Source organism: Podarcis pityusensis, assembly GCF_964106645.2.
Source record: "Podarcis pityusensis genome assembly, chromosome: 9".
NCBI classification, from domain to species: Eukaryota; Metazoa; Chordata; class Lepidosauria; order Squamata; family Lacertidae; genus Podarcis; species Podarcis pityusensis.
The window spans coordinates 75311719-75322602 of record NC_138034.1 but is presented as its reverse complement, the minus strand read 5'-3'; positions in this window follow the sequence as shown (position 1 = coordinate 75322602).

The window sequence follows — 10884 nt, the reverse complement described above, 5'->3', positions numbered from 1 at the left end:
TCATTATTTCATATTCTTTTTCACAAAAATAGTCTATGGGAGGTTTCCAGTATTTAGTCAATGTTAACAATGACCTTTTCCTGTCAATATTGTCATCTCAGCTAAGTCCGTTAATTTTAGCAACCATTTTTCCGTTGTTGGTGTCAGGGAACTGCCATCAGCTCAGAGGCGAGAGGTGGAAGGGCAGTTGGGTTACAGGGAGCCTCCGAAGATCATGAGAAGCAGCTCTTCCTCCGGGGAGGAAGGAAGCCCCACTGTTAAGTTGTGGGTGAACATATCAGACGACATAGCGATTCTTCAAACAGCTCTTGTTTATTCACAGGCCAGGACAGAACTGAACTGAAGGGTTCAGTCAGCCTGCTTATATAGAGCTGCAGTGCAACGTAACTGTAACAATTTTCTAAAACTGTCCAATCACTGAACGTCACTTTCGATCCCTTATTTGCATAACTATCTACAGTATCCCCCTGCTGGCCCAGGGTGAGAACTTCAGTACATAACACCCGCCTCCAGTGGGGAAAGGATGCAGGGCTTGGAAGACGCTAGAGAGAGCCGCAACACCGAGCCTGAGCATAGCGCGGGGGGGGGGGGAGGCAGGTCCCCCTTTGCCCACGCCCTCTCTGTGCAGTCGGTTTACACGCAGAGAGGGTAGGCGTAGTACTCAAGAGACTGCTCTGCTGGGGAAAGTTTAAGGACCGCCCACTCCCAGATTCTGCTAGTGACTGAGCAGACATGGAATTGAGTCGTTCTGCACTGTGAATGTTTTTGCACCAATAATAAAGCCTTCAAAAGACCGGTGGGGGTCTTGCCTGTTTGCTCTCGAGCAACCACACCGGCATACACCTAACAGTTGGTAATGAGGAAGCTTTCTATCTTTGTTCATATAATCGTCTCGGTCAAAGGAATGCTCTGGTAGAAATATTATTCTTGCTTTAGGAATAGCTCCACTCCCTCAATATGTAAATATGGGAAAATCAAATTAATCTACAAAACCTCTGAATATGTATGTATGCATGTATGTATATATATTCCATATAACCCAAATAACAAAACAGAGCTTCACATAACTAAGACATAAAAACTAAACCAAAAGGAAGGCTGACGAGATGTTACTTTCACAAGAAGAAATGCTAAATGCTGATTGTCTGGATATTTGCCATGAGATACAAGACAGGTAAGTGGAGAGTACCGCTGAAATATACTCGGAGTCAAGTGTGGATTTCATGCTCTTTATTCAGCTCATAGTAGTGAGGAATGGAAGTTCCCCCAGAATATCTGCTATATATACATTATTTACACAATGGGCCCCACGTGATTGGCTAATTCCGGGATTCTCCTGTAGGCCAATCAGGTTGCGGATTCACTTCCACCTGGAGCTGGATTGGGTGGCTCCTGCAGACCAATCATACTGCTGCATTGTTCTAGGACCAATCAGACTGCTGCATTCTGAATCCTATTGTTCTAGGACCAATCAGACTGCTGCATTTTGGATCCTATTCAACTCAGTACATAACAACCGCCATAAGAATTGAAGAGAACACAAGGTGTGGCACACATGACTTAAAAGATATACAGAAACTGTTACCAGAAAATAAGGGTCTGCTTTTCGATGGCCCAACTCCCCAAGTTCGCTACCAGTCAGAGATTAATGAGCTGAGGCAGAAATCCAGTGAAAGCAAGGCTGATTTTTATTATCTGTTGCAACAGAGTCCCCCTCGCCCCCACCGCCATTGGCAGGAGGTGAAGAAGGACCTACAGCCAAGGAAAAAAACAACACTCTTTTAAAAGGTTTGCCTTTCCCTCTGGAGAAGGACATCCCCTTTTGCAAACATCAGAAATGTGTCACACATAAGGTGGGGTTATAGTGGCTCAGGCAGGTCAAGGTGTGATATTCCTGAGGATTTGCAGGACAAGGCATCGGACTTCCCATACACCAACCCATATAAATAAGAGGCCAGTCAGACTGGGTTGTGGGTAAAAACAGGACACAACCTTATTGAATACAGATGAAAGAAGTTTGAGAAGATATTGAATTATTTGGGTAGGTTTGAACAATTTGGGGCAATTAAAATGTTAAAAGTTAAATAAACCTTGTGGATGGAGGAGTGCTAACGTACATAAAATTGTACATATGGTTGATTTGAATATGTTATTATTGATTATGTATACCCAATGTATCAGCCGCCTGGGGGGTTTCACTGTTTGTGTTTGGGTGTTGGTAAAAAATTAAAATTTAAATAATAATAATAATAATAAAAACAGATGAAAGAGGTTTGGCTTGGGCATGGGGCAATCGAAATACTTCCGGCCCCGGAAGTGACGTGTGGTCAATCAAACGGGGGTTCCTAAAACTTACATCAAATAGGGTGACCCCCACAGGGACCACTGTCGGGGGAGTGCCTTCAGCCTTGGCCCCTCTGGGTACCCGGACAGGCCACTCCCCCTGGATCCCTTTAACGGGATACCCCAGAATTTGGAGGGGCAGGCAGGGACTACAACCTCCCCTCCGTCCAAAACAAGAGATTGCCCCAGTGCTCAACCAGTTGTGACAAATTGCTATGAGGTAGGCAAAACCACGGGTCAGTGCCAGTTAGCCTGGTGGGCAAATTCCTACCCGGCCCAGTAAGAATGGCGACCACCATAGCCACAGCAAAGTCATTGCCTATCAGCGTAAACCGTGGGTGGGTGGGATGGGGAGAAAACCCGGCGCAGGAACAGACAGGTCATGCCCCAGGTGCGGGCTGCTTAAATGGGCAGGGGCGGATCCGAGGGAAGCCCACCATTGGCTCCATTGGCTCCGCCCACATCCCAGCCTACATGCCCCTTCACCAATGCAGGGTGGAGGCTAAGATCCAGCTCCCGACAGGCGATGGGGGCATATACCCCTCCGCGTATCAGGAAGGGCACTGCCGTTTGAATTCCAGCGTCGGGCCCCAGTGAAACCTCTTCCATCCAGCAACGCCACCGCACCAAGAGAGGTGAGCAGACTTAGCAAGTTTCACGTGGCTCCAGGACAGTTTTACACAAAGCATTTGCATTTGATGAAGACAATCGGGATGCCCATCTGAGCAAACAATGGCAGATTCAGGAACTTCCGCTGATGGCTACCTGCCTACATGATCTCAGGCTAGGGGAATCATAGAGGCTTTCCCACAATGCAAAGAGGCAAGAATACAATGTTCCACGGGGAAACTCAGGTCTTCCTTGTTTTCACAGGCTAGAGTGAAAGTATCTGACATAAGTATACAGTGGTACCAAACTTAATCTGTTCCGGAAGTCTGTTCCAAAATCAAAGCGTTCCAAAACCAAAGCGCGCTTTCCCATAGAAAGTAATGCAAAACAGATTAATCCATTCCAGACTTTTAAAAACAACCCCTAAAACAGCAATTTAACATGAATTTTACTATCTAACAAGACCATTGATCCATAAAATGAAAGCAATAATCAATGTACTGGACTATAAAATAAATGAGACAGTATTGTAGATGATAAAAATTAAAATTATTATTATTTTCTTACCTGCACTGATGATAGTCATTGTTTGGATGGGGGGCTTTTATCCATTTCCACAGTCACACAATCAATCAATCAATCAATCAATCAATTAGCTGAACTGGGATCCACACAGTCACAAAAACAAATTAACTGAAAAAGCCTCAAAACAAAAAACGCAAAATAGGTAAATAGGTAGCAAAAACAAAAGAACCAAATATAAGCTCCAAATATCACCTCAGAACACTGCAATTGGAAATGGAAGGCTTGAATTACAATGGGGGGATGCAAATGAGCAGCGCAACAGGAAACAAGGGGGGTGCAAATGAGCATATACTTCTGGGAATGAGACCCCTTCCACCCACCCACCCACCCACCCACTCGTCTCCAGCCAGGATGGGACCATGTGATGAGCAAATGGGTATCTGAGTCTCTGTGTCCCCTCGTCTCTTCTGCCCTGCAGCTGTCCCTTTGGCACCTGTGCTTCTGCCCCCCTCCCCGAGTTCTCAGTCCACCTTCTAACTGATCCTCCTCTCCCCCCCCCCCATTTTTGGTCCCTCTCCCTCAGAGCATTTCCTATCTGAAGAAGGGTGAGTTCTACCACCACCACACCAAAGGGACACAGCACAGTGCCCTCCACTGTCCTGAGAAACCCTTAATTCTGATTTTATTTTATTCTTTGGTAGATTTACAAAAAGAAAAACACAGACCAATAAATACATAGGGGCAAGACTGGACACTGAATTTTATTTTAATTTTTTTTTAAAAAAATAAAGACTCCTTGCACTCTGTCCTTTTCCCCTGCCCCCCCCCTACAATATAGGCTCTTAGTCGCCTTTTCTGCTCAGAAATTCTGTCTCCCTTCTGCTCTTCAGAAATACGCTATCCATGAGTTGCAGACGCAAGGTGTGCGCTTATCTCTGCATATTTTCTGCCTAGCCTTTCCTAACAACACCCTTAGCAAGAAGCAGAGATGTCATGCAGACCTTCATAACAGCCAACTTAGATAACACTTATTTATTTTGCCAATTAAAAGACTGACTGGAATCAGCTTGAGGGTGATGACATCTGGGTAAGATAGGTGAGTTCCAAGGTAAAAAAACAGTTCCATAGTTGGAACATCCAACTGAAAGTTAACTCGAAGGGCCCATAGGCTGTTCATAAGTTCAGATAACCAATCATATTATTAGGAAGGTCTGTGCACAAGGTCATCATTTATAGAGAATGTTATGAAGGTGCCTTGAATGTTGTCTTCTAAGCCCAGCTTTTGGAGAAATCCTCTGGACTACTGAATAAAGTTTAATTATTTCCATGTGCTGTCTGTCTTCTTTTGGCTCGAAGAACTGGTGAAACCAAGACGCTTCTTTGTAGGGTAACAGTGTTCCACTCCTCCTTTCTCCCCACCGGGGTCGTGTTAGTATATAGTTCCGTTCCACCTTAAAAGGAGCAGGCATGACTGTTGTGTGTCACATGCCTGTTTACTTCCAGCACAGTTCTCCTGGGAACTTCCGTTTTGTATATTGCTTTTGCATTGCTGCTTTGCTAGACACGAAGGGAAGCAGACATGTTTTTTCCTTTGTTCCTGAACTATGCTGAATAAATGCTGTAAATATGCTTACACATGACTCTGTTAGGATATTTCCGTTCCACCTTAAAAGGGAGCAGGCTTTGTGAGTAACAGAGTCTGCGCATGTCCTGTTCACAGGATGTTTATGCTTGCTGTTTCCTTTCGATTTCAGTCAGGCAGAGACGCTGACTAAGAACGGTCATGTTTTTCTTTGTTCTGTTCAACGCTAAATAAAGTCTGTAAATATGCTCTTCTGCTCTTCTGCGGTGCAAGCTTTCTGGCTGTGTTTCTGCTGATAAAGGATGTGCACGAGCCTGGAATCTGGCAGTCTATTTCCAAGGCTTCGTGTCGCTAATTGTTGGATCTGCGTGGCTACAGAGATCGATGGACGTCCGACAGCCGGCTTGGGGCTCAGATGGACGCTATCTCCCTGGCAGTATCCCAACAACAAGGTTTCGGGCCCAGATTCACAGCACCTACAGGAGAGTAAAGCTGCAACAGACTGCGTCTGAGAGGTATGTCAAAAGAGAAAGAGAGGTTTTTCTCTGTTTACCTCGGAAGGAGCCTTTGGAACTCCGGCAGATTAATGGCTCTGGGAGCCAAGCCAGAGAGTTCGTGATTAATGAGCTGCCAAGATAAGGAGTCTTTGAAGGCATAAGAGACTCCCGGCTCAAAGGAAAAGCTGAAATGGAGTTTTTCCAAGCTTCTCAGGCTGAGGAGTGCCCAAAGTTAAATCGGCACAATTATGAAACCTGGGCAAAATGGTGTGAATCTTTGCTGCGTCAGTTTGGGGTGTGGCATACTGTTTCTGAGCCCCCCCCCCAGTTCCTCTGACAGAGAAATGGGAGGCCGAAAATTTGAGGGCGATAGACGTAATCGTCTTGTCCGTCTCTCTGGAGGAGATAAAGACGCTAGCTGGCAATCTGACTGCACGTGGCATGTGGAATGCTTTGATGAAAGCTCACAAGCCAGTCATCCCAGCCCAGAATTTGACTGCATCGGAGGTCCTAGCTGTTTCCCAGAATGCGAGTGAATGCAGGGATGCTGAGGGCACCGGTTGCAAGCTGCAGGGGGAGCTGACCGTCACGTCATCCCAGGCAGCATTCCAGCCTCCAGGGGGAGCCAAGGAGTCGGCAGCTGAGAGCTCTGTTTCTCGTGGGAACCAAGGTCATCGTCTTTGCAGAGGCCGGAAGGCCAGAGGTAAACAAAGACAGATGCCTGCAGATTGCCAGAAGCAGAGGGAGGGTGAAGAGCCCGCGCCAGGGAAAAACAAAGCATTGTTTGCTGGCACAGCTTCACCAAAGGCTAAAGGCACGTCTGCTGACCAGAAGCAGGGGGGCAAGCTGCAAAAGCCCATGCCCGTGGAAAACAAGGCTATGTTTGCTGGCACAGCTTCACCAAAGGCTAAAGGCACGTCTGCTGACCAGAAGCAGGGGGGCAAGCTGCAAAAGCCCACGCCAGTGGAAAACAAGGCTATGTTTGCTGGCAAAGCTTCACCAAAGGCTAAAGGCACGTCTGGTGGCCAGGAGCAGCAGGGGGGCAAGCTGAAAAGGCCCACGCCGAAGGAAAACAAGGGTTTGCTTGCTGAAAAGACTGCTCCAACAGCCAAAGGCAGATTTATTATCGATTCAGGTGCGAGCCGCCACGTTTCGAAGGATCGCCACCTGTTTATCTCCTTCAAGCCTCAGGAAGGTGAGATCCACCTGGCTGACGGAAGGACGTTGCAAATCGCAGGAGAAGGGACTGTGAAACTTGCAAGTCTGCACACTACCATCAGTGGTGTACTTTATGTTCCAGGCGCTGCAAGCAATTTGCTAAGTGTCCCACAGCTTACTGGGCGTGGTTTTCAGATTTCCTTCAAGAGGAGCGTCTGTGTCATCAGTAAAGGCAAAGAGGACTATTTGCATGCAAAGTTTATGGATGGTTTGTTCCATATAACTTATGATGACACTGCTGTTGTATCTAATGCTGATTCTTGTTGTGTTGCACAAACTAACCAAGTTCTTCATGCAGGATGCATTCATGATGCACATCGAAAGTTTGGTCATCTCTCTTGGAAGGCACTGGCCAAGATGCCAGAGGTGGTTGAGGGTTTGAACATCAAACCCTGTAAATTTCACATGAAATGTGTATCTTGTGCAGAGAACAAGGTGAAGGTTGCTCCAAAAGGCAAGGAATCTAGCAGGCAGGCTTCCAAGCCCTACCAGCTAGTGCATGCGGACCTGGTTGGTCCACTTACACCCTCTTTAGGAGGAGCAAGGTACTTCATGGTTCTAATTGATTCTTTTTCCAGGTACATTCATGTGTTTTTGCTCGAACAGAAATCGCAAGCATTTCCGAAGTTTAAGGCATTCTGTGCTTGGTTGGAGAATGCCCACGGTAAACGTATCGCCTGTTTGTTTACCGATTGAGGCGGGGAGTTCACTTCTCAGCAGTTTGAAGCTTTCCTGACTGAGAAGGGAATCCAGCATGACATGTCAACGCCCAGATCGCCATGGATGAATGGGCTTGCGGAGCGAGCAAATCAGACATTGCTGCAAGGAATGAAAACCTTGTTGCATGATGCCAATCTCCCTGATAAGTTTTGGGGGGAAGCTTTGGGGAATTTGGTTTACTCCTTTAATCGCAGATTGTCATCACCCATTGGCTGTACCCCCTATGAGAAGATGTTTGGCAAGAAGCCCAACATCAAACACATGAAAATCATTGGTTCTGACATGTGGGTACGCACCCCACAAACCAACAAGCTTGGGAAGCGTGGGGCACATGGTTTGTTCATGGGGTACGAAAAAGGTGCATACAGGGTGTGGATGACTAACTCTAAGTCCATTAAGTTCACAAGGAGTGTTGAGTACAATCCTAAGTGGGGGGAAAATGTGGGAATTTTCCAGAGTTACCCAGAGGAGGATGAAGGTGATGTCAAGCAAGCAGCTAAAGCTGAGGAAGCTGCTGAGGATGAGGATGATGATGATGAGGATGAGGATGATGATCAGAGTTCGGATTCCAGTTCAGTGGGCGGTGCTGCTGCTGGTGTCAGTGACAGTGATGACACAGCAGACTACCAGAGCGCAAAGGCCTCAGTCAGACCATCTGATGCGTCTGACAATGAACTGGAAGAACCACTGTTCACCATTGGTCAATTTTCTCCTAAGAAGGAGGAGATGAGTCCAGAAGACTTGCGTCTAGTACGTAGGTCTGAAAGGGCGACCAAAGGCAGACCTCCAAAGAGGTATGCTGATGAGTTTGCTAAGACAGCAACTGCTGTTCTTAGTAGCTCAGAGAAGGTGTGGGAACCTTCAAGCTTCAAAGAGGTTCAGGAGTTAACCTCTAAAGATGCTGAGCCTTGGCTTAATGCCATGAAGGCTGAAGTTGATTCCTTGAACAGGAACCAAACTTGGGAACTGGTACCGGTAGTCCCAGGAATGAGACTGGTTGGCAGCAAATGGGTCTTCAAGGCCAAGACAGACCAAAATGGCAAGGTAGTCAGACACAAAGCCAGATTGGTTGCCAGAGGTTTTTCACAGGTACCAGGACAGGATTACCACGAGACCTACTCTCCCACCGTCAAATATGAGAGCATTCGGCTGATGCTCAAGATCGCTGCGGAGGAGAAACTGCATGTTTCCCACCATGACATTAATACAGCTTTTTTGTACGGGATTTTGGGGGAGGAGCTGTTCATGCTTCCACCTGATGGGATGGAGATACAGAAGGGAATGGTCTGTAAACTGCGGAAATCCTTATATGGTCTCAAGCAGAGTGCCAGGTGTTGGAACACAAAACTCACTGAGACGTTGCTTTCTCTAGGTTTTCACCAGGGCAAAGCTGATCCATGTGTGTTTGTCAAGGAGGAGGGGCAAAACAAACTGTATTGTTTATGTTTTGTTGATGATCTTCTGATGTTTTGGAAGAATCAGGCTTTTTACCAAAGCACCCTAGCTCAGCTGAAGGAGCACTTTGACATGAAGGATCTTGGTGAGGTATCCAACTATCTTTCTCTGCAGGTGGAGAAGGACCAAACAGGTAATTTTCTGGTACACCAAACACAGAAAATTGCTGATGTGTTAACCAGGTTGAATTTGGTTGATGCAAACCCAGCAGACACACCGATGGTGACAGGTTACCAGGTAGACAGTACTGCTGAAGCGTTTTCTGACACAACGCTGTACAGATGCATTCTAGGCAAGCTGAATTTCATTGCCAGATGTTCAAGACCTGACATTGCTGTAAGCTGTAATCTGCTTAGCAGACACGCCAACAATCCTACAGTTCAGGATTGGAAAGCTCTGAAGCGCATAGCCCGCTATTTGAAAGGGACTATGCACTACAGGCTGAGGTTCACCAGTCAGAAGACTGGAGGTCTTGAAATCTTTGCTGATGCAAGTTTTGGAAGTGACACCACGGATGGTACAAGCACTTCTGGAGTATGCTACATGTACAACCACTGCCTGTTTGACTGGTTGTGCAAGAAGCAGACGACAGTGAGCCTAAGTTCCTGTGAAGCAGAACTCAATGCCCTGTCATTTTCACTCATGGATTGTGAATGGTTGATGCAACTGTTTAAGGACATCGGGGTTTCTGTGAAATGTCCTGTACAAGTGTATCAAGACAATAGATCTTGTTTGGCTTTGCTGAACTCCGAGAGTTGCAAGCAAAGAACCAAGTACTTGCAGATTAAGCTACATCGTGCAAGGGAGTGTATTCAGAAGGGACTGATTCAGGTGTCCTACATGCCAGGAAATGAAATTCCTGCTGATCTGTTGTCTAAGGTTGTTAACAGAGAACAACTTAAGGTTTATGTACAAAAGTTGCAATTGGGTTGAACCACAGGTACTACAGGTTACACGGAAAGGGGGAGGATGTTAGGATATTTCCGTTCCACCTTAAAAGGGAGCAGGCTTTGTGAGTAACAGAGTCTGCACATGTCCTGTTCACAGGATGTTTATGCTTGCTGTTTCCTTTCAATTTCAGTCGGGCAGAGACGCTGACTAAGAACGGTCATGTTTTTCTTTGTTCTGTTCAACGCTAAATAAAGTCTGTAAATATGCTCTTCTGCTCTTCTGCGGTGCAAGCTTTCTGGCTGTGTTTCTGCTGATAAAGGATGTGCACGAGCCTGGAATCTGGCAGTCTATTTCCAAGGCTTCGTGTCGCTAATTGTTGGATCTGCGTGGCTACAGAGATCGATGGACGTCCGGCAGCCGGCTTGGGGCTCAGATGGACGCTATCTCCCTGGCAGTATCCCAACAGACTCTGTCTTCCACTTCCGTTATGGAGATTTATTCACTCTGCTAATTAGCGTGCTCGGTAGCTTCAGAAGGCTACTGAGGCTCGAGTCACTGATTGATTGATGCTGCTCCGTGACCTGGAGATCACCCGGCGGCCGGCCGGTGGCTGGAGCCAGCTGGGGGCCTGCCTGATGCCCCCGTCTCCCTGGCAGCATCCCAACAGGGTGGCCCGGCCCTCTGCCTGCCCTTCAGAACCAGCATGTCATGCGGTGCTGGGCCTCATTGGTGGCAGCCCCTCTCCTTCCCTGCCTGCTCTTCAGCCGCCGCTATGAGCTGCCCAAAGAGGAGGCTGGCAGCGGCAGCCATGGAGAGGTCATGGAGGAGCAATGGCCTGTTGCCTCGCCTCCACCACTTGGGACAAGTGCTGGCTCATCGTCTTCTCTGAGCTCAGTGGCGGCAGTACTAGCAGGGAAAATAGGGACATTCCAGGATCAAACCAGATGCCAGGATGGCTTTTGTAATTCCAGGACTGTCCCTGGAAAATTGGGACACATGGAGGGTATGAAATCTGAATCACTTTGTAGGTTACAAAGCTCTAGT